The following is a 17905-nucleotide window of genomic DNA, read 5'->3' on the forward strand; positions in this document are numbered from 1 at the left end:
GCAGGCTCCGCCCCTCGAGAGGCGCGCGGCAGCTGAGTGGGGGAGGAGCAAATGCGACGCAGTCTCCGCCCTTCTCGTTTATTATTATTAGTCTTATTTGCAATTTCTCCTACCTGTGTATCCGTAAATGAAACAACTATAACTAAATAAATAATAGCGGTTCGAGGGTGCGTTACTAGAGAGCTGCCTCTCTCCCACATGTTGCCACGTTGAGGGGCGGCCGCAGCTCGGTGGAGGGCTTGCGTTTATTTCCCTGAAACTTTTCACCTCGTGCAGAAGTGCGTTTTCCTTTCATGCACTGCATTTACATTTTGGGAAGAGATCGGTGGGAGTGGGAAGGATGGGTCTGTACAGCGGCCGGTCGCTCCCTCCTCCCTTGCATTGAACTCTTCTGCCCCCTCCCCCCATGAAGATCCCGAGCTGCCTGGGATCGGCCCTTGTTGCATCGTACCTCGCTGCTCGTTATTTATTTTGGGGAGGAGCTGCTGCTGCAGGAGTTGAGGAGGGTTTTTTTCCTCTCTCAGCAGATTACCGGCAGGCAGGAGAATCGTGGCGTAAATTCCCTGCCCCTGGTTGGGAGGAGGAGGCGGGGGGGGGCAGCAGCTGCAGCAGGTAAATTCTTCTATGTCTTCTGCTGCACTTTCAATATTTCTTTGTATACATTTCTCTTTAATTATTCAAATACTGGTAGGCACTATTATGCCCGGTTATTTATTTATTTATTTTTTGTATTATTGCTTTAGTTTTTATTCAATCGATTAATTTTTTGGTCACTGCGAGCGTTAAGATGCTGCTTTGTGTATATGCTTCTGTATCTATGTCCATATCTTATTCTGTCTATATATATCTCAAGGTAGCATGTGTTCTTTATTTTAACTCCTAACCCCTTATTCACTTGCACAGTACCCATGTTTGTTTTATCATTCCCACCTTAGGAATTCCCTTATCCTTTAATTTGTCCAGATTAGATTGTAAACTCTTTCGAGCAGAGGCTCTCTCTCCCATGTTCAAGTGTACAGCGCTGTGTACGTCTGCCTTGCGATCCTCTTAGACTTGTAAAGAAATAGGCGTAATAGAAATATAGGAAATAACTTTTTAAAAATGTGTGTTTAGGTTTTGAATGAACTCTTAACCACTCCATCCCCAATTCCTCACCCCACCCCATCCTCCTATCTCATCCCGTGTGTGGCGTCATATGGCAGACAGTTAAACTGCCTTGAATCTTCTTTCTCTTTAAATGTTCAAAAATCTACGCTATGTCTTGCCGGAGAAGCATGTGCGATGCAGATCTGGGAAAGGGCAGCAAGTGCTTGGCAGATCTTGCAAGCTAAAGTTGATCGATCCGTGCATTTTGTGGGGGGGGGGAGGCTGCGATCACCCCCCCCCCCCGAGAGAGAGAGAGAGAGAGTCACGATATCCATCCTTGTGTGCGCGCACACCTACGGGTAGAAACGATTTAATGCAACCGGTGGTTTGTGAGAAGGAGCCATGGATCTGGGTGGTGGGAGGAGGAGGGGGGCGGACTGGATTCTCGAGACGGTTTGGGGCAGCACCGAATTGCAGTGCGAATAGCAACAGGAAGCCATCTCGGATTAGCCGGATGATCTCTCTGCGCCGCGGATACAACTAGTTTCATTATTCGAAGTAGCGCAACTGAAATTCCTTTTTGGAAGCAGAATTCTGCTGCCTGGAACATGTTTGCGTTTGAATAAACTCTCTCCCTTTGCTTATCGGAAGTGGCTTCTCCGGAACGACAGCAGCCAACCTTATTGATTTTGGAAGTTTGTTTATTATTATTATTTTTTTTTTTTTTTAAGATTGAGACATCGGCAGTTGCCCCCTCCCCCCCTTTTCATTCCTTTATTCTTTGTAATGACCTTGGGAACTAAACGGAATTGGTTCTTATCCAGCTCGAGAATACGTTATATTGGGGCTTGAAAATAGGAACTAATGTAAGTGCAGTTCTGGAAAGGAAAGAGGAAGCTACCGTGGGGGGGGGGGGGGGAGGGGAGGAGGGGAGAAGCTTATAATAACGTAATTTTAATGCTGTTACAGAAAGGGGGTCTCATAAACACGGGCTTAACGATATTAGTAGGATACTGCTAAACGAAATAAAAAAAGAAACCCAAAAACTTAAGGTACAAGTAGGAATAGCAAGCATTGACTTGCTGACTAATGGTTTTGTGCAGTTGGCTTGATGGGGGTTGGTTTTCTGTCTGTAAAGGTATCGAGCACAGTGACATGACAATAGCTTGCAACTGCTCTCACGCCATGTTTTTATTACTCTCCTAAGCTTTTCCTGTATTCACTTAGTTTTAATCCTGTATTATATTTGAATATATATTGCAATAGTAGTGGCTAGTATGCCATAAATGTATTCAATTATCCAAATCACTCTAGACTTGTTAAACTGCTCTCCTTTGTGTGGGAGGGAGAGAAGGAGGGGTGGAGAGTGAGTAATTCACTAAAGTTAATCTTTTCTAGATCATGGAGTGTTAAGAACTATATATAATCTATCATCAGTTGTTTGTAAGGTTATATATATATATTTTTTTTTTTTTTTAAATATAAATTACAAACTTGTTAAGCATATTAAAACAAACATGTTTTTCTTTTAACTTTCACTTATAAATGTAAATGTTTTTGATAAACTTTTAAAATAAGTTGCTTAAAGCTTGTGTGTGTTGGGGCTTATATCATTAGGGGACGGTGTAAAAACCGGATACAGCGGGATCCTCCGGATCTTCCCGGATTCGATCGCCAGTCCCTAATATCATTAGTCAACTTTGTTGTTTCATAAATGAAATAATTTCCACTCTGCATTTAAATACATTAACATTTCAGCCTTTGGATGCAAGCATGGCTATGCAGTGTGCTATTGATTTTTGGTTAGCTTTTGGATAGTTCAGCCTATTGTATTTCAGTCTCATAGATAAAGGTGTGTATTTAAAAGGTCTTGCTGAATCAGCAGAATTAAATAGCAAATCTTATTTAGTTCAGGTTGATTCAATTATGCCTTCATGTGCTTTTTTTTTTTTTTTTCTTCAATTTTTTGGGGGTTGAGTGAACACTGGACAATTAAGCACATCAAGAGGCAGGGTGGCAGCAGCTGCCTTTCAGTGCTACAGCAAGGCCTTACCTCTGTTTTCTGCAACAGGGGCCCTGTTTACTAAGCCGCGCTGTAGGCACGCAAACATTTTAGCGCGCGCGAACACTAGAGACACCCATAGAAATATAATGAGTGTCTATCAGCGTGAGCTAACTTTTAGTGCGTGCTAAAAAGTTAGCGTTCCTGCAAGCACGGCTTAGTAAACAAGGGCCCTAGGTAAGATTTAAAAAAATTAAAACATTTTAAAAACTTTTTTTTTTATCTGCTTAAGGATCTGAATGTAGGATTCTTGCACTTTTGCAACAGAAAGTTATCACTGGTTTGTACTTGTTTAAAGTTTTTAAAATGTAGTAAATAAGGTGTGTTCTCTTCTGATAGTATAGATCACTATTTTTCCTTGTCACATTTTTTTTGACTTGTAAGAATCTTGCTTCTTTCTGAGACTTTTTAAACTTACTAGCCTAATTCAGTTTTACTAGGAAACTTACTTTCAAATTAGGGGCCGCAATAAAAAGCGACTTTACCTCTCGCCCTTGCACAGGTTTTTCCTGCTCGCTAAGGCATTTTTATGGTAGCCTTAAAGAACTAGGTTCTATATGTACTCCTGAAAAACCTGTGCAGAATACATTTCCTCCTGAGCGTATTCTGTAAGCGGCGCCTAGATTTAGGCGTGGTATATACAATACACTTAGTTGATAATCCCAGCGCCTACAACTACACACATCAGTTTACACCAGGGGAAACTTGACTTAAATACCGGCAAGTAGATTTAGGAGCGCAGGGGCATATTCTATAATTGCACGTGGATTTTGGAATGCCCACGAAACGCCCATTTCCCCACCCACAACCACACCCCTTTTTGGCTTCATAGTAGAGTTTAGGCGTTGTGCGTTACAGAACACGCTTAGGGAGTTATGCACATAAACTCTAATTATTGCCAGTTAGTGCTCATTGCTTATGTGCTGTTAAAAATGCTGATTGGCTTGTTAAGCCAATTAAGTTACATGCGTTGTTCTAGAAGGCGCTTGGATTTCGGTGCAGATTGCTAGGCGCAGTATATAGAATCTGGCCTTCTATCTTTTGTATTAATGGCCATGGGCTGTTATCAGCGTGTGGCTGTGGAAAAAAAACGTAGTGTGTACGCACTTAACGCCACTCCTTTTGTAGGTGGGTAAGAGCGCTTGCTGTTCCTGCTAACTTGTCAGTGTGTGATAATGTAGCCGTGATTAGTGTAATCACGCCCACTTTCCACCTTAGACTCCCATTCAAAAGAAAAATTTTGCAATAATTTTTTAGAATGTAGTTAGTGCATGCATATTTGGCACTTCAAGTGCCTGAGCGTGTCCCGCAGTACACCATTTTAAGCTGCGTTAACCCGGTTTACTTAGCTGTGTTGGGCATTCATTAGTGCCCAACACAGCTGAGTAAACCGGCCTCTTAGTTTGTTATAAGGAGTGGAGGAGTGGCCTAGTGGTTAGAGCACTGGTCCTGCAATCCAGAGGTGGCCGGGTTCAAATCCCACTGCTGCTCCTTGTGATCGTGGGCAAGTCACTTAACCCTCCATTGTCTAAGGTACAAACTTAGATTGTGAGCCCTCCTGGGACAGAGAAATATCCAGAGTACCTGAATGTAACTCACCTTGAGCTACTACTGAAAAAGATGTGTGCAAAATCTGAATAAATAATATAATATGTATAGTTTAGGATTTGTTATTTGAACAATGATTTGTATTTGTGAGTCCACAGAATTTTCCTGTTCACAAAGGGCCCTTTTGCTAAACTGCATCAAGGGGCTTTGTAGTAGTTCGCAATTACTGCGTGGTAAACGTCGCATTAAGTGCTTTTTGTGGTTAGCACAATGAAAATAGTGTGTACTAACTGGCACTTTTTGATTAGCGCAGGACTTCTAACCCCCGGATTCTATATAGTGCGCTTAGATTTAGGCGCCGAAATCAGTGCAGAGTCTATAACGCCACACGTAACTTAATTGGCTTAAGCTAATGAATGCCGATAAAAGCACTTAAGCAATAATGAGCTCTAATTGAAACTGATTAGAATTTAGGCGTACAACTCACTAAGTGTATTCTGCAACGCTGTGCGCCGAACTTCTAACGCACAGAGGCAAAAAAGGGTGTGCTTATGGGTGGGGAAATGGGAGTTACAAAATTTAGGCACCTAGTTATAGAATATGGCCTATTGCACCTAAATCTATTTGCTGAGATTTACACCAGGTTTTCATTGGTGTAAATGGATGCACGCAGATATCCGTGCAGAAATATCAACTAAGGATATTGGCGCCTAAATCTAGGCGCTGATTATAGAATACTGTGATTTCAGCGCCAATTTTTTTTATTTTTTTTTTAAGGTGACATAATATAGAATCTCTTCTGCTTCTGCACTAACTCCAGAGTATAACACGGCACTTGTAATGACAAATGCTGGGATCTACTGCAAATCCTTATTGGCTAGGCCTTAAGGTTTTCTCCATAGCCTACAACAGGCTTTCAGAAGGAGGAAGCTGGATGGGGTTAGTAGATTTGCACACATTCATGGTTTGAATATTGCCTGGTTCATTATGAAATCTCCGATTATATAGAGACCTCCATTTTTTTTCTTCTTTAGTAAAGTGTCCTTCAGTAAAGCCACTTTTTATGTTACTTTAGCAAAAACAGTTGTGGTTCTTTATAAAAATGAAACTGTAATTCTGGTCACCACATCTCAAAAAGATATAATGGATTTAGAAAATGTGCAGAGAAGGGCGACGAAAATGATAAAGGGGTTGGGATAACTTCCCTATGAGGAAAGACTAAAGCAGCTAGGACTCTTTAGGTTAGAGAAAAGACAGCTGAGGAACTCTTAGTGTCTTCTAAACATTAATAGATAAGAAACATCTTTGCATATTTAAGAATACAAAGTGTGCACAACTTATGACCATAATACCTTGTCAGGATTGTCTTTTTCTCCTAAAGCTTACTCTTGTTTATGCTTCATGTATAATTTTACATACATCTGCACACATTAGCAGTAAGCTGAAGCTTTTTGGTAGTGGCAGTCATCAAACTTTTCTAGCCTTCGTATTGGTTTTTGACACCTACCAGTCTATCTGTTGCACTTGGTGGACAATGGTCTAGCCCACATCCTGGGCTACCACCTAAGTGTCTGCCTGATTGCTTTTTGCAATATTTTGTGTTCCTTTTGATCTCTCCTTTTGCATTTTTTCCCTCCAAATGCTTTTAATCTCTTAATAGGAAGATAGCCAGAGTATCCTACTGGTCTTTTAGTTCTGGTTAGCTCTTGATCAGTTCGTTTGCCTTTGAGTTGGGATGCCACAGGGCTCCTTTTTTTTGTGTGTGTGGGGGGCATGCTACCTCTTTTGTTCCTCAAGGATATTCCTGGAAAGGTCACTAGAACTAGAGGACATGAATTGAGGTTTGAGGGGGAGGATCAACTCGGGAATAATGTCAGGAAGTACGTTTTTACGGAGAGAGGGTGGTAGATACCTGGAATGCCCTCCCATGGGAGGTGGTGGAGATGAAAATGGTAACGGAATTCAAAAATTTGTGGGATAAACACAAAAGTTACCTGTATCAAAGGCATGGAACCAAATGAGCTTAGCGGTGATTAGATAGAGGGCAACACCAATAGTTGGGAAGCAAGGTCAGAACTGGGCAGACTTCTATTGTCTGTGCCCTGAAAATGGCAAGGACAAATCATGATCAAGTATACATGTGTAGTATCGCATCATATCTTATGCTACAAATTTCTCGGGCAGGCTGGATGGACTATACAGGTCTTTAACTGCCTATGAGGCATATTTTCAAAGCACTTAGCCTTCCAAAGTTCCATAGGTTTCTATGGAACTTTGGAAGGCTAAGTGCTTTGAAAATATGCCTGATTATCTGCTATGTTGTTTTGTTTTGTTGCGTTTTGTTGTTTTGTTTTGTTGCGTTTTGGTTGCATTAATATTTTAGTTGTACCAAATGTATGCAAAAACGACTTGTCTTCATACTAACCTTCACCTTTTCGAACCTTGATCCAGGTGTACTCCATTTCTTTTTCTCAATTCTGCATCCTTTTCAGTGCTCCTCTCTCTTTCTCACTATATATCTTGAAACTTTGTCCTTCCCATAGTTACAAATTTGTAATACTTTTTGTAATTATTTTAAAATTTTCAGTAGTCGAAGCAGGAAACATGGGGAAGTCTGTTGAGTGTCTTAACAGCCCCATTAACTGTTCCAACACTAAATTTCCCAATCTCCCTCCCCCATACTTTATACTGGTTATTCTTAAAGCTGGAAAGTCAAGATTTTGTATCTGCTCTCCCTTCTCCTCATCTCTGTTTTTTTTTGTGTTTGTGTGCATGTATTTGTATTGCTACTTGTATGAAACACTTTTTCTGTTTTGGGTTGGTTGGTTTTTTTTTTCTCTTTTTGTTTCCCATCTCCAGAACCTGTTATCCAGGCTTTATCCAACCTGGTTATCAGGAGAACAAAACTGAAAAAGTGGATTTTAAATCTTGTTAGTCCTTTCTATTGTCTTTTTGTCTCTTTTGCTCTTATTATTACGTATTGTCTGCTAGATCACAGGTGGACAACATCGGTCCTCAAGGGCCGCAACCCAGTTGAGTTTTCAAGATTTCCCCAATGAGGATTTGTGAGATGTATTTGTACATGATGGAGGCAATGCATGTAAATAGATCTGATTCATATTAATTGGGGAAATCCTGAAAATCCAACTGGGTTGTGGGCCTCGAGGACTGAGGCTACCCACTCCGTTCTAGACACTACAGGTTTATATCTCGCACCATCCAAAGCTTCCTGGCTTGGTCATTTTGTTTTGATTTTTAGTACACCATTTCATTAATTAACTCAAGGCGTGTTGACATTTATGTATCTATTGTGGATGCAAGTGAGGTCAGGTTCTTTTCATATTGTTTTGAGGAGGGGGAAGTACTGAAGTGTCTAATCCACCTTTTCCTGAGGACTGTCTTAAGAACACCTGCTTTTAGGCATTAATAGCGACTGACCCTTTCCAGGAATATCCCTGATGCTGCTCCTTGTGACCAGGGACATAGCTATGGGGGCCTGGGCCCCTGCAAATTTTGTCCAGGCCCCTGGTTTGGCTGGCGGGGGGTCTCCAACCCCCGCCAACCGAAGCCTTCTTCAGCACGTTCTCCAGCACAACCACGTTCACTGCCTGTCCCCTGCTTTTCTTTCTTCTTGCTCCTGTGCACACTTGACGCTGAGCATGCACAGGAGGAGCAAGAAGAAGGTGGAGCAGGGTGCAGGTAGCGAACGTGCCGGAGACCGCGCTGAAGAAGGCTTTGGCTGGCAGGGGTTGGAGACCCCCGCCAGCAAAGTATTTGTGAGGGGGCAAGGCCTGGCGGCGGGGGCGGCACTCAAAATGTGGCCCCAACCTCGGGCTCTGGCCCCCTCCCACCATGAGGTCTGGCTACGCCCCTTCTTATGACCCTGGGCAAGTCACTTAACTATCCATTGCTCCAGGTACAAACCTTAAGATTGTGAGCTCTCCGGAGTCAGGACAATAAAGGCACTCTAGGTCAGTGGGTTCTCGAACCTGTCCTGAGGGATCACCAGCCAGTCGGGTTTTCAGGGTATCCCTAACGAATTTGCATGAGAGAGATCTGCATGCCCGAAAGTTCGATTATATGCAAGTCTATCGTGTATGTTCATTAGGGATATCCTGACAGTCTGACTGGCCTGGTAGTGCCTGGAACAGGTTTGAGAACCAATATTCTAGATAAGCCACCTGAAAGGTATGAAGTAAGCCATAGTATCTGACAGGAAATGAGTTTCCATTAAAGAATTACCTGGAATGTATATTCCGTAAAACGTGATTTAAAACATTTCATGTAATAGGTCTGAATCAGTCAATCTGATAAAGGTCAGATATGTGAATGTATGTTGCTCATTTAGGGTCCTGTTTACTAACCAATCAAAAGCCAGAAGAAGAGGCAGGATGCGTGCTCCCATCACTGCGCACCTGACCCTGTGCGGTACATCCTTCCAAATAAGGGAGCTTTTTTTCTTTCTCTTATTTGATAGTCTGGGTACACAAACTATATGTTGGGGGGGGGGGGGGGGCAGTAGACTTTTAGGGGGAGGTTGGGGTAGATCCGGGTATGGTGCTTTTACTTTTGCTGTTTTGATGCCACTACTGCAGAAGAATGAGGTAACCCTTCTACACTTCCTCTGACCTGGTGTTCAGGTTCCTGTGCTAGGATCACCTTAATCTTCAGTAGTACTTCTCTGTTATGGGATTTTATTATTCTGTGTGCTGATGACTGTAAAGTAGTTTGTTTGTTTTTTTTTTTGCTTCTGCGCAATACCTTTCTGCATCAGGATACCTGAAAGTTGAGGTTGGATGTTTCCCTAGCTTTCTGCATTTGGCTGCAGTACTTCAGACCGTTTTTCTGTTTCTTAAATTTAAGATAGTTTTTACTAAAACCTGAAACTAAAACTGACTTTGATTCAGTTTTTTTTTTTTAAAACACCTTGTTAAGGAACGTTAAGGCTTGTAGCAGTTCTATATAGTTATCTTTGGCCTCTCCCCATGTCATTCAAATGCAATTTTCTATCTTATGCCTTTAACAATCCTGTTTAATGGGTCAGCTGTCTATTCTTTTAAGTACAGCCTAAGTGACACATTTATATCACAGCTGCCAAACAGCAGGGCTTCTCTTAGCTAGTTTCAGACCCTTGGCTTTAATTTAAACCTCTTGAGTTAGAGTTGGGGGAGAAGCGATGCACAAAAGAAATTAACAAATTCCTCATAACTGCATTATTTTTTTGGTTCACAATGGGCATAACTGTGTGTTTAGGCTTGAATGAACCTTAAACTTTATTGCTAAAGCTTTAGTAAATGGAAGCACAATTAATTTTTTTTTTGCCAAGTTTCTAAACTCGAGGCTCTTTAAGTAATATGAAATAAAGGACTACAATTCACTGTTTTATTCAGGATAATGGTTGAAAAGTTAGAAAGCGTTGTTTACGCTCATGGTTTAGTTGTAGCTCAGAACTATTTAAATAGATGAGCCAAGGTGTTCATTATCTATTTAGGATTTTTGTACAGCCCATTTTGAAAATACATTTAAGAAAGTGTTGATGTGTTAAAATGTAACCAATGTTGGAGATATATATATACACACACCTACAGTTTTCATTTATGAATGTATAATACCAGGTTTAACATACAACAGCTTACCTATTATACAATCATAAATGAAAATTGTGTGTGTATGTATTCCCATCCAGGATTATAAAGGAAAAGTTGAAGCCATGAAAGGCAGGACAACAGGAGGCCAAATGTGTGCAGTAAAGGTTTTGAAAAATAAAGTAGGCTTCCTTTTATCGCAAGTGAATGCTAATGTAATTCAGCAAATTAGGGTCACTTCAGAAGTTCAAACTGAGTCTCCTGAACTAACAAGCTCACAAGGGAGTGATGGGGATTTATTTCTGGAAGGCTTTTTATAGGGGAGTCCAGAAAATGCAGCATTGTTCAAACTTGATTTTGTAGAAACAGAACTTGGTCATTAGGTATGGCAAAGCTATTTTAAATTGTGTGCAATATATATCTAGAGATATAAATTGACTTGTATACTGATTGGGTTAGATTATAGGAAATTGTTTATATGTGTTAGTAAAAAAAAAAAAAATTAGGTGTTGCTCTGAATATTCCAACTAAAACAGTTTCCCTTTAAAAGATGTTTCTCACTGAAATCATCCTTCCATATAATCCTGAAACCTACCATTTATTTTCCTGTGATGGTGGGAAAGGGCTCATAGTAACCATGTAGAGTTAGAGGAGACACTGAAATAAAACTGGCATGTATATCTGCTCACTGGAAGCCAGATGTACTAGGTATTTTTCTAGTGGGGAAACTCCGTTTTTGCTTATGCATAATCGAGTTGAAATCTTTAGAAGATTCCAGTGAATGATGCCTGACAGCTAAGTGGGGAACAACCTAAAATACAGTTTTCATTTATTAATGTAGAATATGTAAGCTGTTGTATGTTAAAACTGGTAAAAGTGGTTATTGTGTTCCTGCACTGATGGGGCATTTTGTTCTCTTCTCAGATGAAAATGTTTTATGTAGTTTGTTCTGTGGTATCTTAAGTAGATTCTGCAGTAAGGCATTTGGAATTATGTAGATTTTTTTTAAACTGATGCCCCGTTGGATGTTCCTGTATATTACCATTTAGATAATGAGAAGCAATAGCACATGAAATGTTACAAATGCAAGCTCACACTTTAATAAACGCACATAATTGTACGGGGAAACACTTTTAGATCTGGAAGATGGTGGTAGGGTTGCTGCATGGTCAGTGATCCTGGGGCTGTGTTCAGGAAGCGAGGAGATGTAAGCCACCAACTGTTCCTGGCCTATAACATACAGAATATGTTTCCCAAGGGTAGCCAGAAAGGAGGTTGAGATATCCCTGGTAGAGGGGTTGGAGCACAGAGCACTAAGTGAAGGCTTCTGAGCCCATGCTCCAGCCCTTATAGTGAGGGGGATCCCTAAGTTGGTTATGCTCTAGCATGCCCCCTTTCTGATGCTTTTATGGAATCTCCTTGTCAAGATCTGGTAAAGGCAGAAGCAGTCAAAGCAATCTTAGGTTGGTTGCCTTGCAGGCAGCGGTGGCTTCTCAGAACGAGCCTGGTTCAAGTTACGATTCCATTTAGTTTAACTCCAAGTAGTAAGCAACCTTTCGGCCCATTTTGAATCTCGAGCATGTGAACCTGGTCTTAAAGTCCTGTTCATATATTTCGATCAGCAGTATCTACATTTTGCAGTCCTAAGCAGGCATTTTCAATTTTGCGCTCCGACATTTGGTCTAGCTATAGCCCCAAGAACCTTTTTGAAGATTACATGCAGCCATTGCCGTTGTTAAAACAAGATAGCACCTTAGTCCGTGTATTTGGAAGATTGATTGATCAGAGTGAAATAGTACCTGGAAGGGACTAGGTTGGGTAGTCAATTCAGCCAAAAGAAAACCTGGGGGCTTTTTTCAACACACAGAAGGGGCAGCTCGCCAGAGAAAGATATCTCAGACAGCTGGATCAGACATTAACATCTGCTCAACAAGCTCAGAATGATAGATTGAGATTATTTTCAACTTTTCTAGTTTGTCTGGCATCCATGTTAGATCTAGTCCCTTGGGCCAGGGTTCATAAGTGGCCACTGCAGAGAGCTCTTCTGTTGAGGTGATCTCCACAGAGTCGGAATTGGGGCTGCCCTTATGGGGGAGCCAAAAAGCAGTGGTGGTTCTGGTCCTTGAGTCTAGACAAAAGAATGAAACTGGAGATTCCTGCATCTGTTGTGATTAACACCAAATGCAGTCTTGGAGTGGGGGAAGATATTGGGATGGAGCTGTTTAGGGTCAGTGGTCTCTAGTGGCCTGTTGCTTGTCTGGAAGTGAGAGCCATGTGTCTGGCACTACTGGCCCTCTATCCTTTTGATACCGGGCAAAGCAGTGTGCCTCCTCTTGGACAATGCCACAGCAGTGGCCTATGACAATTTGCAAAGAGGAACCAAGAGCAAAGGAGTTTTGTAACAGATCAAGATTCTGGTGACTTGGGCAGAATGACACCTTTTGAGTTTGCTGGCAATTCATGTGCTGGAGCACTGACTGTTCACGTGAATTATTTGAACAGACGCACACTAGTCCTGGGTAATGGAGTCTAGCAGAAGAGGCCTGTGGAGATGGGGAATTTTGGAGATGGATCTCATGGCATCTCACAGAATTGCCAAGGTTTTTCAGTTGAAAACACACTTGTCATGCACAAGACAGAATTGCTAAGGTTTTTCAGTTGAAAACACACTTGTCATGCACAGGGGGAACTGATGCACTAGTGGTCTAGCCATGTCCTTGAGGGAAACTGCTGCATGTCTCTCCTGTGGCCACTTCTAGGGCAAATAATCCAGAGGATAGAGAGTTATTGTGGTCTCTGTGTGCTATAGCATAGGATTAGCCAAGACGACTCTGGTATGGGGATCTCAGGAGATGCAAGGGTTGTTGGTTAAGGGAGAGATACGGATACTGGATGTGTCTTATTCTGTCTTGAACATAGCCACCTCTCTTCCACTGTCTCACCCTTTCAAGAACCAAGTGCAAGTCATAGATCTCCCAACCAGAAACGCAACCAGATCTTCACGAACATACTTAAATCTCCACTACCCAAATTGTAAAGGCCTCAAATATAAATCAATTTATGCATCCAGCTTCTCCTACATAAGTACACAATTGTGGAATGCACTACCAAATGCTGTGAAAACAATGTATGACCATCTTAACTTCCGGAAATCACTACAGACCCACCTGTTCGAAAAAGCATACCCCACCAACCCAACTTAAGTGCCTAAAACCCCTGCAGCACAACGTAACCAACCTTGTAATGAACACTATATATTTCTTCTTCTCGACTATTCCCAACTGTGTCTGTAACTATGAAACTACTATACTATAACATCACTCTGTATTTGTTTCTCTACCGGAGTTTGTGAACGCCTTCACAGTGCTATGTAAGCCACATTGAGCCTGCAAATAGGTGGGAAAATGTGGGATACAAATGTAACAAATAAAAATAGGCACTCCTACACTCCATTGGTTTACTTAAGATTGTCAAGTTTTTGAACAGTGGTGTGAGGCGCGTCAATTATTTCTGTTGAGGGTCTTCGTACTAGATATCTTGGAAATTTTGCAAGCTAGTTTGGACAAAAATCTAGCTTAAGTTCTGTCTCCCTGAGGGCTCAGATTGTGACAATTTCATGCTCTAGGGGCTTGACTAAAGATGGTCTGATGCTGATGCGGTGAGATTCTTGAGATGTATGAAGCTTTTCATGCCACTCTTGCAGATTGTTGTACAGCCATGGGATTTGAACATGGTACTCAGCTTTGGTGGAAGCATCTTACCTTGGTGTCCTTTGTAGCTAGAAGGATCTCTGAGTTGCAGGCCTTGTCTTGTTGGGAGCTTTTCCTCGTAATATCTAGAATGAAAGTGGTACTTATGGGTTCTTGTGGCCATTACTTCGGTGAGACGGGTGTCAGAGCTCCAGGCGCTGTCCTGTAGAGACCCATTTCTGCAATTCTCAAGAGTCCGGGGTCACGGTTCGGACCGTGCCTTCCTTCATGCCTAAGGTGGTTTCAGCGTTTCACCTAAACCAGCCTATTTTCTTGCCCTCTACTACTACTATTTGACATTTATAGAGTGCTACTAGGGTTACGCAGCGCTGTACAATAAACAAAGAATGACGGTCCCTGCTCAAAGGAGCTTACAATCTAGAGGACAAGACGGACAAGGAGAGCAGACAAGCAGTAATTGGAGTAGACAATCAATAGTTGGAACAGTCTAGGTTACTAGGTACAATGTTAGGTTCCGAAAGCGACATTGAAGAGGTGGGTTTTGAGTAGAGATTTGAAGATGGACAATGAGGGTGCTTGGCGTATGGGCACAGGGAGTCTATTCCAGGCATAGGGTGAGGCGAGGCAGAAAGGGTGGAGCCTGGAATTGGTGGTGGTGGAGAAGGGTACCGAGAGGAGTGATTTGCCTTGTGATCGGAGGTTACGGGTAGGGGCGTACGGGGAGATGAGGGTGGAGAGGTAGTGAGGGGCTGCAGATTGAGAGCATTTGTAGGTTAGTAGGAGGAGCTTGAATTGTATGCGGTGTCTGATCGGAAGCCAGTGAAGAGACTTGAGGAGGGGGGTGATGTGCGCATAACGGTTTTGGCTGAAGATGAGATGCGCAGCTGAGTTCTGAACGGATTGAAGGGGGATAGATGGTTTAGTGGGAGGCAGTGAGGAGCAGATTGCAGTAGTCAAGGCGAGAGGACATGAGAGCGTGGATAAGAGTACGGGTGGTGTGTTCAGAGAGCGTGGATAAGAGTACGGGTGGTGTGTTCAGAGAGGAAGGGGCGAATTTTGTTGATGTTGTAGAGACCGAAGCGGCAGGTCTTGGCTGTCTGCTGGATATGGGCAGAGAGGGAGGAGTCGAAGATGACTCCAAGGTTGCGGGCAGATGAGACGGGAAGGATGAGGGTGCCGTCGACTGAGATAGAGAGTGGAGGGAGAGAAGTGGGTTTAGGTGGGAAAACAATGAGCTCAGTCTTGGCCATGTTCAGTTTCAGGTGGTGGTTGGACATCCAGGCAGCGATGTCAGATAAGCAGGCCGATACTTTGGCCTGGGTTTCTGCAGTGATGTCTGGTGTGGAGAGATAAAGCTGAGTGTCATCGGCATAAAGATGATATTGGAAACCATGAGAGGAGATCAGTGAGCCCAGGAAAGAGGTGTAGATTGAAAAAAGAAGGGGCCCAAGGATAGATCCTTGAGGAACCCCAACAGAGAGCGGGATGGGAGTGGAGGAAGAGCCATGAGAGTGAACTCTGAAGGTGCGGTTGGAGAGAGAAGAGGAGAACCAGGAGAGGACAGAGCTCTGGAACCCAAGCGAAGATAGTGTGTCAAGAAGTAGATTATGGTTAACAGTATCAAAGGCGGTGGATAGGTCAAGGAGGATGAGGATGGAGTAGTGACCTTTGATAAGGAGGAGTTTCCAGAATCTTTTGGGCAGTTGCACCTGTTGGATGTGCGCAGGACTCTGCTGCAGTATCTGCGAGTTACTATCTCTTTCAGGATCTATGATCATCTGTTTGTTTTGCTATCAGGTCCTCGCGGAGGGTCTCCAGCGTCTAAAGCCATTATTGCCCGCTAGCTCAAAGAAACTATCTTTTTAGCTTATCTGTTTGCCGGCCGGTCTCCGCCTGTAGCCTTTAAGGCGCATTCTACCAGAGCGATTTCTTCCTCTTGGGCTGAAATTGGAGCACTCTCTCGTCAAGAGATATGCAGTGCAGCAACATGGGCTTCTAAGCTCTCTTTTGCCCGACATTACAGGCTGGATGTGGCTGCTAGGAGGGATGCGCGTTTTGGAGCACAAGTGCTAGCGCATGGTGTGACCTGTTCCCACCCTATATAGGGATTGCTTTGTTACATCCCATACGTAATGGCTTCATCTGCTTGATGACAAGGAAGGGAAAATTAGGTTCTTACCTTGGTAATTTTCTTTCCTTTAGTCATAGCAGATGAAGCCATGAGCCCTCCCTGTATGATTGTATGCTGTGAATCTGTTTCAGGTTCTGTTCTTGTTTCCTGAAGTTCCTTCCTTTTGGAGAAAGTTGGAAAACAGTCTTCAGGATTCATGTTCACTTATAGGAGGATGAGTCCATTCCCTCCAGGAGGTTGCGTGTATCCCCTCCAGTTATACAATAAGGACGACGAGTTTATTCCCTCCAGGAGGATGTGTTCATTCCCTCCTTTTGAGTTCATGCCCTTGTTAAGGGGCCATCGTTCGCTGTGAGGAAAGTTCATGTTATTCCCATTGCGGTTTGCCGTACTGCTTTGGAAGCTTCAAATACTGAAGAGGCAGTGGAGCTGGCTGGCCATGAGGCACTGTGAAAAGTTGAGTGCTCTCTATCTCCCCCTGGTGGTTGATGGACACAACCCATACGTAATGGCTTCATCTGCTATGACTAAAGGAAAGAAAATTACCAAGGTAAGAACCTAATTTTCCCGTATATTTGCTTTCAGGGTTGTATGTTGCTGTGGCTGATGATATATTGCATTTCACACACTTGCTTGTAATGTAAACTTGCTGTTTGTGAGCAGAAATTTAGGTGATTGAAACAGCTTAAATCTGAACACCATGGTATAGCTGTGTGTTGATATATATTTTTTTTCCTCCTATTAGGTCTTTGCTTAACCTTCTAGTATAAGCTCGAGATCACATTTGTATTCATTGTTGAATTAAAAATAGGGTGTATCATAGTTTTCTGATTATTTAAACGTATTCTTCTCATGGTCTTAATGGGTTTATCCTTCATGGAACAGTAATGGGAAATTGTTAGCAAATACTGTACACTGTGGTGAGCCATCAAAAATGTGAATATATTCTTTGTTTTGAAGATTGACAAATGCATATTTCAACCAATCCCCATATAAATGAAACATAATGACTTAGCATGCTTAGGTAAAGCATAACAATGAAAACTTGAATAGTTTGCTGGTAGGCAAGTACAACCTAGTGAGGTCAAAGTAACCTGGGAAACTGAAGAAAATGTAAAACAGTTTTTTGCATTTAAAAGGAAGTCTTATGCTAGTAAGCAAATGTTTGTTTTTTTTTGAAGATCAGTCCTTTTGTTTTATACTACTAAAATACAAATGTGATCATCTTACTGTTTTGTGAAAATAAAATTTAAAGGCCGAGAAATCCAAGCCTTAAGGATCCAATTCAATAGATTTTCCCCATCCCCCAGCTTGCACACTGAGAATGAGAGAAGCTGGTTCATCAAGCATAAAATGTTTACTTTTTTTGGGTTGCATAAAACATGTTTTGCAATAACTCTTAAATGAAAAAGTTTCTTCTGCTTCTACTTAACGTGCAACAGGTAGCTCAGATAAGACTTTCTCGAGTGCATTTTCTTGAAGAATATTAACTAAAGCTGTTTTGAAAGATAAGTAAAGTTGAAGGTATCTAGGAAATCAAAGAAATGTGTGACTTGCCTAATGATTTAAAAGCCTCTTGAATGACTTTGAGAATATGCTGTCTTTGTGCAACATTGCATTTTCCTCAAAAGAAAAATTTTTTTTTTTTTTTTTTTTTGAAATCTTATTTAGGGGACATGGTTACTAAGGTGAATGGAACTTGTGGTAACCCTTGGAACAAGGTTGGAGATGTACATGATTTGAACAATAAAACATTTAGGACCCTAATTACTAAGTCGCGTTA

General features: G+C 42.1%; 1 protein-coding gene across 2 annotated transcripts in view; it reads left to right on the forward strand.

Moving 5' to 3' along the window:
* Positions 1–354: 354 nt before the first annotated feature.
* The window catches only part of ZNF217 (zinc finger protein 217), a 51340-nt gene continuing 33789 nt past the window's right edge, over positions 355–17905 (forward strand). The window contains exon 1 of one of the 2 annotated variants that reach the window (XM_030212195.1): positions 355–612. The gene's annotated coding sequence lies outside the window, so the exon portion shown is untranslated. Of the gene's footprint in view, positions 613–1864; positions 1953–17905 lie in introns of those variants that run through there. The other variant, XM_030212194.1, reaches the window with a different exon arrangement.

The sequence above is a fragment of the Microcaecilia unicolor genome, chromosome 8 (genome assembly GCF_901765095.1).
Source record: "Microcaecilia unicolor chromosome 8, aMicUni1.1, whole genome shotgun sequence".
Lineage (NCBI taxonomy): Eukaryota > Metazoa > Chordata > Amphibia > Gymnophiona > Siphonopidae > Microcaecilia > Microcaecilia unicolor.